General features: G+C 43.5%; 1 long non-coding RNA gene across 1 annotated transcript in view; it reads left to right on the forward strand.

Annotated features, from left to right (window-relative positions):
- The window catches only part of LOC139275765 (uncharacterized), a 75,180-nt gene extending 63,292 nt beyond the window's left edge, over positions 1–11,888 (forward strand). Inside the window, exons 2-3 of the long non-coding RNA XR_011595753.1 lie at positions 8,378–8,476; positions 11,841–11,888. This is a non-coding gene — a long non-coding RNA (uncharacterized lncRNA). The remainder of the gene's footprint in view (positions 1–8,377; positions 8,477–11,840) is intronic.
- Positions 11,889–12,582: the final 694 nt, after the last annotated feature.

Below are 12,582 nucleotides of genomic sequence, written 5' to 3' on the forward strand. Positions count from 1 at the left end.
GGCTTGTCTTTTGAACACACTTTGACCCTTTAGAATTTTGCTGTAATGTGGCCCTTTTTATTTTTTGCCTTGGGTTTCTCTGCCCTCCACTTTTACTATTCTCCTATCTTTTGCCTCTGTCTCCCTTTTATTTCCCTCTGCCTCCCTGCATAGGTTCCCATCCCCCTGCCATATTAGTTTAACTCCTCCCCAACAGCACTAGCAAACACTCCCCCTAGGACATTGGTTCCGGTCCTGCCCAGGTGCAGACCGTCCGGTTTGTACTGGTCCCACCTACCCCAGAACCGGTTCCAATGTCCCAGGAATTTGAATCCCTCCCTTCTGCACCACTCCTTAAGCCATGCATTCATCTGAGCTATCCTATGATTCCTACTCTGACTAGCATGTGGCACTGGTAGCAATCTTGAGATTACTACTTTTGAGGTCCTACTTTTTAATTTGGCTCCAAGCTCCTTAAATTCTTCTTGTAGGACCTCATCCCATTTTTTTACCTATATCGTTGGTACCTATATGCACCACGACAACTGGCTATTCACCCTCCCTTTTCAGAATGTCCTGCACCCGCTCCGAGACAACCTTGACCCCTGCACCAGGGAGGCAACATACCATCCTGGAGTCTCGGTTGCGGCTGCAGAAATGCCTATCTATTCCCCTTACAATTGAATCCCTTATCATTATCGCTCTCCCACTCTTTATCCTGCCCTCCTGTGCAGCAGAGCCACCCACGGTGTCATGAACTTGGCTGCTGCTGTCTTCCCCTGAAGAGTCATCCCCTCCAACAGTACCCAAAGCGGTATATCTGTTTTGCAGGGGGATGACCACAGGGGACTCCTGCACTATCTTCCTTGCACTGCTCTTCCTGTTGGTCACCCATTTACTATCTGGCTGTGTACCGTTTACCTGCGGTGAGACCAACTTGCTAAATGTGCTATTCACGTCATTCTCAGCATCGTGCATGCTCCAGAATGAATCCACCCGCAGCTCCAGTGCCGCAATGCGGTCCTTCAGGAGCTGCAGGCGGATGCACTTCCCACACACGTAGTCGTCAGGGACACCGGAAGCGTCCCTGAGTTCCCACATAGTACAGGTGGAGCATAACACGTGTCCGAGCTCTCCTGCCATGATCTCCTTTGTACTTCCTGAGATTCTAATGGTTAGCTTGCATATTGATATTCTGTATGTGTTACACATTGTGCATTCTGCCAACATACCCTCGATCTGGGTTAACATCTATGGCTCAAAATATAATTTCTGACACTGTTGCATTTCTCCATTCCTGCACACCTCAGGCTATTTCTAACATGTCATTTATTTTAGAAGCTGATATAATCAATCTTTCTTCAGGAGTAGCTCAACTTGTACATTGATTTCTTCATTACAATCTACCAGTGACCTAACTTGTTAACTATTGCTTTTTTCAGCGTGTTAACAATTCTTGGAGTTCCTGTAACTTCTGGTTAGCACAACGTTGTGTCAATCGCAATTTCAGCTCTTTCTTATTAAATTTAATTCACCTGATTCATATATTCACTTCATGGACCTGCTACAATCATGTATTTTACAACCTTAAATCCGACAGGCAATAATCAGTAATACAAGGTGAGAGATTTTAACTTTCACCGTGGGTAGTAAACTTGGCACTGTGAATCACCCGCCCATTATATACGCTGTACAATTTTCAGGCAATCTGCAGGTCGTGGGAAATTTCCCACAATGTGTCGCTGATGTGGGTCATGGACTCCTCCCATTTGTCCATCATCTCAACCATACTGATTGTGAGTTGTGAGGAGGATGCAAAGACGCTGCAAGGCAATTTAGATAGGTTGAGTGAGTGGGCAAACACATGGCAATGCAGTGTAACATGGACAAATGTGAAGTTATCCACTTTGGTAGAAAAAACATAAAGACAAAGTATTATTTAAATAGTGCTAGCTTCGGAAATGTCGATGTACAAAGGGACCTGGGAGTCCTTGTACACCAATCATTGAAAGCAAACATGCAGGTGCAGCAAGCAGTTAGGAAGGCAAATGGTATGTTGGCTGTCATTGCAAGAGGATTTGAGTACAGGAGCAAGGATGTCTTACTACAGATAAATAGGGCCTTGGTGAGACCGCACCTGGAGTATTGTGTGCAGTTTTGGTCTCCTTACCTAAAAAAGGATATACATGCAATAGACGGAGTGCAGCGAAGGTTCACCAAACTGATTCCTGGGATGGCAGGACTGTCGTATGACGAGAGATTGGGTCGAATAGGCCTGTATTCACTAGAGTTTAGAAGAATGAGAGGGGATCTCATTGAAACGTATAAAATTCTGGCTGGGAAGTCTAGAACAAGGGGTCACAGTCTCAGAATACGGGTAGGAAATTTAGCACTGAGATGAGAAATTTCTTCACTCAGAGGTTGGTGAATCTGTGGATTTCTCCACCACAGAAGGCTGTGGAAGCCAAGTCACTGAATATATTTAAAGAGAGAGATAGATCCCTAGACACAAAAGGCATCAAGGGGTATGGGGAAGAAGCGGGAATATGGTGTTGAGATAGAGGATCAGCCATGATCATATTGAATGGTGGTGCAGGCTCGAAGGGCCGAATGGCTATTACTTCTCCTACTTTCTATGTTTCTATGTTTCTATATGCATGGAAACCAGCTCCAATGCCTGCACATGAAACTGATGCTTCATAATCACAGGATGTTTGAAGACTGGGCTCCTAAAATTTGGGTCCACAGGCTCCTTATCCAAATGTAGTCATTTGTCCACCCACCACGGAGTAATGAAAATCTACCTTCCTACTGCTCTAGTCCTCGTTCTCAATAGTGCTCAGTGTTTGACCCAGTGACAGCCCTTTTTAACTTAATAACTACTTCCCTTCAAGTGGGTGTAGCTGTGTTGGTGCTTGTACAAGTAACAGTTCATGGCACAATTGGTGATGAAATGTGGAGGCTGTGGTTCCAGCAACTAATTTCCCAGTGGATATGCCTGGGTAGTCATCATCATGTCTGACCTTTTCCTGCAAGGCACCGCCTGTGATGCAAAACACAAAAGAGATTGTTAGCTGCATATACAGTGACAGACACTTTGAAGAAATAATTGCTGAGTACAAGGCCATTACAATTGTTATAAGAAGGCACATAAAGTCATGTGTATTTCCCAGCTTTAACTAACCTCTATTAGCACCTCATCTTCCACCTCAGCCTCTCCCATGGGTCCTTCTGTCTACTTGCCCACAATTTGCAGCACATCCTCTTCATCTGTGTTCAAGGCTTTCAACACTGCTGCTCCACCAACGGTTATATTTCATTAGCGCGGGTTGCAGGCCACCTTTTCCTGTGGAGGATGAGAATACAATGTTAAATGCTTGTGACTGACATAGAACCTTTCCTCCACATTAGTGCATGCATCCCATAATGATGAGACGTGGAAGTGCTTGGTCCCTTTAAATCAAAAGCCCTTGAAGACTTGCTGCATCCCTTGTGGCAGACTATGTGAGTTAGAAGAGTGATTAGAACAGCGGAAAGAGCGTGCGGCAAACCAGTCCCACCCACCCCTTCCCTCAACAACTATCTGTCCCACCTGTGACAGAGTCTGTGACTCTCGTATTGGACTGTTCAACCACCAAAGAACTCACTTCAAGAGTGGAAGCAAGTCTTCCTTGATTCCGAGGGACTGCCTATGATTTGGATAAAGAAGGTGCATGAGTCATTCCAGAGATGGCCCTTTGCAGAAGTGAGTTCCCCTGACACCCAGTTGCTGAAAGAGAAAGAGTATGATGAGTGAGCAGGTGATTTCAGGCTGTCTGAGTGATAAAGGATATATATTGGCAAGAATGGGAAGACTTACCTTGGCTATCTTTGTGAGGTCACTGATCCTCATCTGGCATTGCACGACAATTCTTGGGGTGATGAAGGTAGCACTGGTCTACTGTGTCACTTCTTTCCAGACAATCTGCTCCACCCTATTCTGTGGCACTCTGCACTCACTGCCTAGCAATCTTGCTCTTCTGTACCTGACTTCTGCCAATACATTCATTCTCCAGGGATCTGTCCAAGAATCTGGGAGCCATTCCAGCTGCTGCTGTCCCCTGCTGCTGCTTCAGCTATTCCTGAAGAAAAGTGATGAGGCCCTTTTAACTGGCCTCAACCTTTTAAAGACAGCACCAGAACTGTGCTTGCCCCTCGCAGCAATGGTTAACCCATCAGGAATGATGCTCCAGCTGCTAAGCCACGCTGAAACAAATGAGGGCCCTGGGAGGAAACTGTAGCAAGTTCATGCTGGATTCACATTGGGGGGTTGGTATTGCTGTTCCACTGCTAATCTGCCAATGGGAGCAAAACCAGCCCAGTCTTTTTACAAATATACATTGGGTGGCATAGCTATACTATGCAGCTGGAGATAGTTGTAACAATGACAGGTGGTTTACTTTCTCCAGCATTACATTGAGTTAAATAGTTCTAGAAGGTTATGCTGATATCAAAATTGTCTGCAGTAATGACATTTGCAGTCTGAAGAAAAATATTTTTATACTTTCCCCTGACACAGGGTGTAGGTTTTCTCAAAAGAATTAACTGACAGGTTTCAAATGTAATTGTTACATTGCAAAATGTCATCAACAATGTATTTACAGCATGTGAAGTTTGTTAAAAATGTATTATCTTGTTAAAGGTTTCACATGACATTTTTTTAACAAGAGAACTGGTTTTATGATATTTTGGTATCTCCAGAAATGAAATGATTCAAAACAGCTTTAAAGCAAATGGATCCCATTTTTGCTGATGTAAACAGCCATATTTCAAGTCAAGCTCCTCTTCTGCTGGATGATAATGGAATACTGTCCAATCCATGTGTCAGTAAGAAGATGTCATCTAAACACGAGGGAGATTAAATTCAGCTCAGTTTGTCATCTTAACAGATCCTCCAAAAATCATTAAGGAACTATTACATCAGTTAGAGCATCTGAGCACTTAACAAAAGCTTCCAACTATAAGGTCACAAATCCAATTCCTGTGATTACTTGTCACTTGAGCTCGTTTGTTTTCTTTTTCTGGGTTTTTATCACTTTTCAGCTGAGTGCTGACACTAATATTATGCAGAACCGAGATTTTTTTAACGCAGTTACTGCTGAGTTTTGGTGTGATCAGAACTCAGGTGGTACTGGCTGATAAAATCAAAGGCAGCCAAATGCAAATAAAGTGCACTCTATTCTGTTTGTATGTGCTTTAATCTTAACCTTAAAAAAAACACCTCCCACATTACAACAGTGATGATAGTTCAAAAGTACTTAATTAGTTGTGAAGTGCTTGGGACTGAGCATGTGAATGGTACTCTAAAGGAGAAAAATTCCAGTTTCTCTAGTCTCTCCATGTAACCGAAGTCCCGCATCCCTGGTACCTTTCTAGTAAATCTCCTCTGCACCTTCTCTAAGGTCTTGACATCAATCCTAAAATGTGATGCCCAGAATTGCATACAATGCTCCAGCTGGGACCTAGCTTGTGATTTAAAATGGTTTAGCATAACTTCCTTGCTTTTGTACTTTATACCTGTTAATAATGCCAAGGATCCTATGTGTTTTTTTTAACAACCTTCTCAACTTGTCCTGCTACATTCAAATATTTATGTACATACATCTCAAGATCTCTCTGGCCCTGCGCCCTCTTTAAAATTGTACCATTTAGCTTATATTGCCTCTACTCATTCTTCATACCAAGATGCATCACTTAATACTTAACTGTGTTAAATTTCATCTGCTGTATGTGAGCCCATTTCACCAGTCTGTCTATGATCTCCTGAAGTCTGTTACTATCCACCTCACTGTTTACTACATTTCCAAGTTTCGTGTCATCTGCAAACTTTGAAATTATACCCTGTATACCCAAGTCCAGGTCATTAATGTATCAAAAAGAGCAATGGTCCTTATAGCGACCCCTGGGGGATACCACTGTACTCTTCCTACAGTCTGACAAACAACCATTCACCACTACTCTCTGCTTTCTGTCCCTTAGCCAATTTCCTATCCATGCTGCCACTATCCCTTTAATCCCGTGGGCTTCAATTTTGCTAATAAGTCTATAATGCAGTACTTTATCAAACGTCTTTTGAAAGTCCATATACTCAACATCAACCATACTACCTTCATTAACCCTCTCCGTTTCTTCATCAACGAACTCAATCACATTAATCAAACATGATTTGCCTTTAACAAATCTATGCTGGCTGTCATTTCCAACATTACAACAGTGATTGCTCTTCAAAAGTACTTCATTGCCTGTATTAAGAAGACTTACATTTATTTAGTGCCTTTAACGACTACTGGACGTCCCAAAGCACTTTACAGCCAATGAAATGCTTGTTGGAGTGTAGTCATTGTTGTAATGCGAATGTGCTTTGGGACTTCCTGAGCCCATGAAAGGCGCTATATAAATCCAATTCTTTCTATCTATCTCTCTTTCTATTTATTAACCCATATTTTTCCAAGTGGCAATTTATTTTGTCTTGGATTATTGTTTCAAAAAATTCCTCTGCCACCGACGTTAGGCTGTCTGGCCTGTAGTCGCTGTGTTTACCCCTCTCCCCTTTTTTGAACAGGCGTGTAATATTTGCAATCCTCCAGTCCTCTGACATCCCTCCCATATCATGGAAGATTGTGGTCAGAGCCTCTGCTATCTCCACCCTTACTTCCCTCAGCAACCTAGGATGCATCTCATCCAGACTTTTTGAGTGGCTTTTCTACTTAAAGCACTGCCAACCTTTTAAGTACCTACAATTTATCTATTCTTATCTTATTCAATTTCTCTATTACCTCTTCCTTTATAGTGACATTGGCAGCATCCTAATCTAATCTTTAGTGAAGACAGGTGCAAAGTACTCATTTACTATCTCAGCCATGCCCTCTGCTTCCACTAGAAGATTTCCTTTACAGTCCCGAATCGGCCCCATCTTTCCTCTGACGACCCTTTTACTATTTATATCTTTATAAAAGATTTGTGGATTCCCTTTTATGTTACCCATAATGAATTAAAATCAGAAAAGGAAAAAAACGTTTTAATTCAATTTTTCAGAGAATTTTTGGTCTTTTTTGCTTTATAAATAGATTCCCAGAGAATTTGCAGCACTAAGCCAAGGCACAGATTATGCAAATCATATCAGCTGCATTCTAACACCTTTAACATGTTTGAAATTTATAATATATGTGAAAAAACTGGAAATTGACAACCATTTAGCATAGCAGTCAAAAAACAGATGTTTTTGCCCACTAAGCTTCTTCAGAATCTTAGCTCAGATGTCTTTTTTTGCAAAAGAAATATCCATCGCATTCACTGAACATTCTCTCTAGTGAAATTTCCTTCTATCTAATGCAAATTATATCTTATTCTGCCACCATTTCTGCTGTATAAAATGTGATTCCATCCTCCCTAGTATATCCAAAAAGTTTATGGCCTACCTTATATTGCACAGAACTGCTTCAATGTATATGCCAAATCTCAGTGCGCTGGACTCCATCCCATGTACTAGGTGCATTTATCTTACCTTAATTTGTTGCTGCGATATGGAAAGAGCAACATCCATGCAAAACCACCATCCCACCTCCATCCCCGTCCATTAATACTGCTACTTTGTTCTAGTCTCCGAGTAATTCCATTGGAAACCAGTTCAAACTGCAGGCCTGGGAACATACACAACATCCTTTGCAAATCCTGAAGAATACAATATATCATGGTGACTCCTCCCAGCACAGATATGTGGAAAAGCTGTTGCAGGACATAATCAGCACTATTGCCGCACCATTTTATTTCCAGCCGACTTACCAGTCCGGCCTTTCGTGGTCTATTTCGCGGGGTCCATGCCGCGATGGTGCAGCCCAGCACTTCGCTTCTGTGCCGAGCTGCAGCCTCAGTACCCCGCATCCCAAGTGGCGTAGTGGAGCCTCCTCTCCCCACTGCAGAGCTCACAGTGTGTCCCCCCTTTAACAGAAGGGGAGAGCCCAGTGCTCACACCAGCAGAGAGGCCGCTTAGCGCCGGAAAATTCACCTGCTTACTGCCCTGGTCCCGCCCCCAAAAGGAAGTGGAGCACCCGACATTATGCTCCACTTCCTCTCGGAGGCAGTACACCCAATTTCATAGCCGGAGTGGGACATCCACACAGGAAGTCCCGCCTCGCCTCGGTTACAACCACCAAACGGGGCGATACCGAATTTCGACCCCTAAGAGTCCACGAGGAGAAGCAGGAAGGAGATTCCTCCCAAAAAGTTGAAAAATAAAAATTTCACTACCGACAAATAAGGGACTAAATGGCCCTGAAATCCCAGTTCCTTCTTCCGGCGGGCGTTCGACTTAATTCTAGAGAAAAGATGCATACTTAACTTTTGCTGCTGTGCCCACCAGAGATCCCGGTCCTGAGGCCTCCTCTCCCTGCGCATCGTACACGTCAGGACAGACGTAGAGCTGAAGCTGGAGTCACGTGGCACTGGGCAGCCAATCCAGGTAAAGTATTTTCTCATTCATAATAATGGGATCTCGGTAAGTAGGAGTTAAGAGGCTTTTTTAAATTTACTTTCTAAATTTTCCATGCATGGCCACGGAATTCACGCAGCTCGGGAACCATGTCTGTCAACCTGAGGCGGGAGTTCCGTGCCAATTGCTCTAGCTGATTACTTGGCAGAATCAAATGTACAGTAAAAGCTTCCACCTGACAGATGATCACTTTCCTCAGGCAGAAGCTGTTGCTCAGTCCATTTCCAGCACAGATTCTGCAGGCTGCAAGTGTTTCCAGCAAAGTCTCAATCCTGTGTCACCTCATTGCAATAACTCTCTCACCATTGACAGAATGCTTCTGTTATCTTTTCTTCACTTGACATCTATTCCATCAACATGGGTGCCGTTTATACTGTCTCACCTTGGTCCTCAGAATTGTACCACGATCAGCCACAACGCCAGCAGTGCAGGCACACCAGCAGCACCAACAACAACATCAACCTTCTCCACAATCACCTGATGCTGCCCATGACAGAGGACATCAGCACCTGACCACATTGCTGCCCGGAAGGCCAGGGATGGCCTCACCATGGCCAGATTTAGTTAACTTTCTGCTGTACACCCTGGCTGCCGCATGAAGCGCCAGGTTGACACCACCCCACACCAGCACCATAAAGCATCCCTACAATGACCCAGCCATTCCTTTCACACTCATCACCATTGCTGGGGGGTACTGTTATGTGTCACCATTCACTGCAACTCATTTCCAAAGATGCACACAAATCTGTCCAGGCTGGAAAGTATTGAAAATAAAGATTTTTATGTTTGACACTGCATTAACAGAAACTTCACATAAATATCGGATAAAACACCCAAGTGGCTACCCTTGTGTGTTGTTAGTTGTATGGTTGCACTAGGATGAGGGATGGTTAGTGAGATGGGGATGTGATAATGCAGATAGGGAGGGATGGGTGAAGGTGCAAGGTAAGTTGGTGTGAGTAAGGATGTGCAGGAGTTGAGTGGGGAAGGCAGAGTGATGGGGATGGGTTGAGAGGCACAGCGGGATGCAATTGATTGTGGCTTTGTACTAACATTTCCTGATCTAATGAGATCTAATGCACCTGACGACATCCCTCTTGTGACCTACATAAGAACATAAGAAATAGAAGCAGGAGTACGCCATTTGGCCCCTCGAGCCTGCAACCAGGCCGTATTGGTCTTCTGGGGAGGTCGCTTCAGCCCATCGGAAGGGAAGAGAACCTCCCTGCATGCTCTGACTCCCGCCATAAGCATATGGAGGGAGTCATCGAAGGACCTGGGTGCAGACCTCTGCCTCTGGGCAGTGATTGTCAGTGTTTGCAGCACCTCAATGCTGTAATGCACTGACAGCACAATGTTAGATTAAACGTCATATCTAATGTGGCCATGGCCCCTTTCAGGATCCTGGCTGACATCACCAGACCCACTCCATTTAATTGGGCCGGATAACACGCTGGGCAGGCTTAATAGGCCCTATTAAGGTAAGTTCATTTTCAACAGTGGGATGGAGCCAGCAGCATGGACACCGCCCGCACCAGACCCGCCCAGGTAGGCATAATTCCGGCCATACAGTTCTTTGTGTTGCTTCTCCTGATTTTTATTCCCAAGTGTTCCCCAACATGAGGGAGTAGAAGTAGTGGGTATCTTCTCAGGTAGCTGTCCAGCATAGAATTCATAAAACCTGTTGCCTCTATCTGCAACTTCCTCTGATGTACCTACATCATTCCCAGTGGACCCTTTTTTTGAACCTCTATGGGTTCATAGGTGCTTTTGTACCAACGTTTCCTGATCTAATGAGATCTAATGCACCCAGGTCCTCCTGACTACATCCCTGCTTGTGACCTCTTCTGCAATCTGCAACTAAACTGTCTTGGTCTCCTGGGGAGGTCTCTTCCACCCATCGGAAGGGAAGAGGACCTCCCTGCGTACTCTGACTGGGAATCATCATTGTTAGTACAAAATCTAAAGTGCTTTTGGATACAGCATCTGTGCAAGCCTATGTAATGGCACGTAACTGCTGTATGTCTGCATACATGCCACTACTGGACGGAGTGTCCTTTTAAGATCCTCTGATTTTTCTGTGCAAAGAACAGTGAACAGCTGTAAGATAGTTCTCTGAATCCATTGTTTATGGTTGCCTCTATGCATTTGCCAAGCGAGTTGAAGTCAGCCATGACTGCTTGAGGCAACTTATCCACACCATGTTCCATTGCTATGGATATCAATCCATATGCAGACAAGTGACAAAATCAGGTGATTGTGAACTGTGAAAGCAGCATTAATACAGCTGCTTCTTGATTAACTGATTTTCTGCCATTCCCACGAATGAATTTGTTTTACATCAATTTACTGGTAAGAAAATCACTACTAGCCACCATTTAGAATGGCTGTGTTAATCTAGGGGAACAGATTAAGTAGTTTTCTACCCAAAAGACAAAAGTTATACCCATAAGTACAAACTCGAAGAAAAGTTGATAGGGTTCATGGATAAATCAGAGCGACAGGCATACTGGAAACTTAATCTGGAATGATATTCCAGGATGTAGATCAGTGATATAAGCTGTATTTCATTGAGATACAAGAAAATAACAATATTGAGCTGAGGTTTTAGTGCAGTGATGCCATACAATTGCTATTTTACTTGGCAGTGAAACTCTGATCATTTTATTCGAATAAATATTAATATCATGAGAAAATGTATTTTGGGGTAGAATTTCATCACAGGCTTAGACTGGAAATGGTTTCACCTGGCATACAAAGGCTATTTTCCCCCAGGATGAAGATGAGATAGAGCAGAAATAATACCGGTGCTTTTTTTTTTTTAAGAGGCACTCAGGCCATTTGGAGCCCCTGATGCATAAGCTTGATAAAAATCTCTATTTGTTACTTATTCTCTGCTCAAAGGCCTCACTGTAGCCACAACAAGTGCACCATCTAAAAAAACACGAGATTTTCTGTGACAGAACCCCAGGGGCATTAATATGGTCTCTACCCCATCTGCAGCAATGTACTGCAAACTTAATGGAGCATGTCAAATTTGAAGGAGCAGCAGAATATATTGTAGGATATGTGTATTGTACCACCAAATTCAAAGCAAACATAATTTTGCCATGGCACGCATGAAATAAAATTCAGTAATAAAATTTAGTAAATTAGATAGAAGATCCACAGCTGCCAGCAGCAATCATTGTTGTACCACAAGTTTTAAACCTGATCAGGTGGTAAATTAATTTGTATATTCAGTGCACCTTTGCTGTAAAATTTCTGTAAATGATGGCCTTTCTGGCTGCAATATAGTTCTATGTTGTGTTCATACTCTATTTATTTGTTACAGCTCACTTGACGGGCATTAGGATCCTGCGGGAGCTATTCACATTTGCTGTACTCATGCTGGTTAATGCCGGTTTGAGATTCCATTTTGGGTTGTGTAAAAGCACAGTTAAGTTAAGTTACTTTTCTCCTGGCTCAGTTTGTCTACATACTACACACACAACATAATTTGGCGACGAGGATGATTCAAATTAACCTCCCTATCCGCCCCCCCCCCGCACCCCCGCCTTTCCTCTGCACACCTGGGGATCCTCCAATTCCGTGGGCGAGTTGGATAAAGAGTTTTTCTACATACATCACTGCGAGTGAGTTAGACTACAACAACATAACACCAGCTCACCGCCGTGCAATACTTATCCACTGCCTCGGCAACGAAGGCCAATGCATCTTTGGCCAAATCGAAGACACGGAGTCCTACGACAAAACGGTAGAGAACTATTTTGGGCCAAAGAAAAGTATCGTGATGGAGAGATAACAATTCCGTCAAAGGGGGCAAGGGAACGGTGAACTAATCAAACAGTACATCATTTCATTAACTGAACTGGCTGCTACGTGTAACTTTGGAGCACTCAAAGAGGAAATGATCAGGGATCAAATTATTAAGAAAACAACAATCCCCGCATTTGGGAATGCTTGCTAATGGAGGATGACAAATTGACATCAGACAAAGCAACTAATTTGGCCATCCAAATCGAATCAGCACTTTCCGATTCAAAACGATCAGCTCCCCTGCTCCCCTGCTCCCC

The sequence above is a fragment of the Pristiophorus japonicus genome, chromosome 11 (assembly GCF_044704955.1).
Source record: "Pristiophorus japonicus isolate sPriJap1 chromosome 11, sPriJap1.hap1, whole genome shotgun sequence".
Lineage (NCBI taxonomy): Eukaryota > Metazoa > Chordata > Chondrichthyes > Pristiophoridae > Pristiophorus > Pristiophorus japonicus.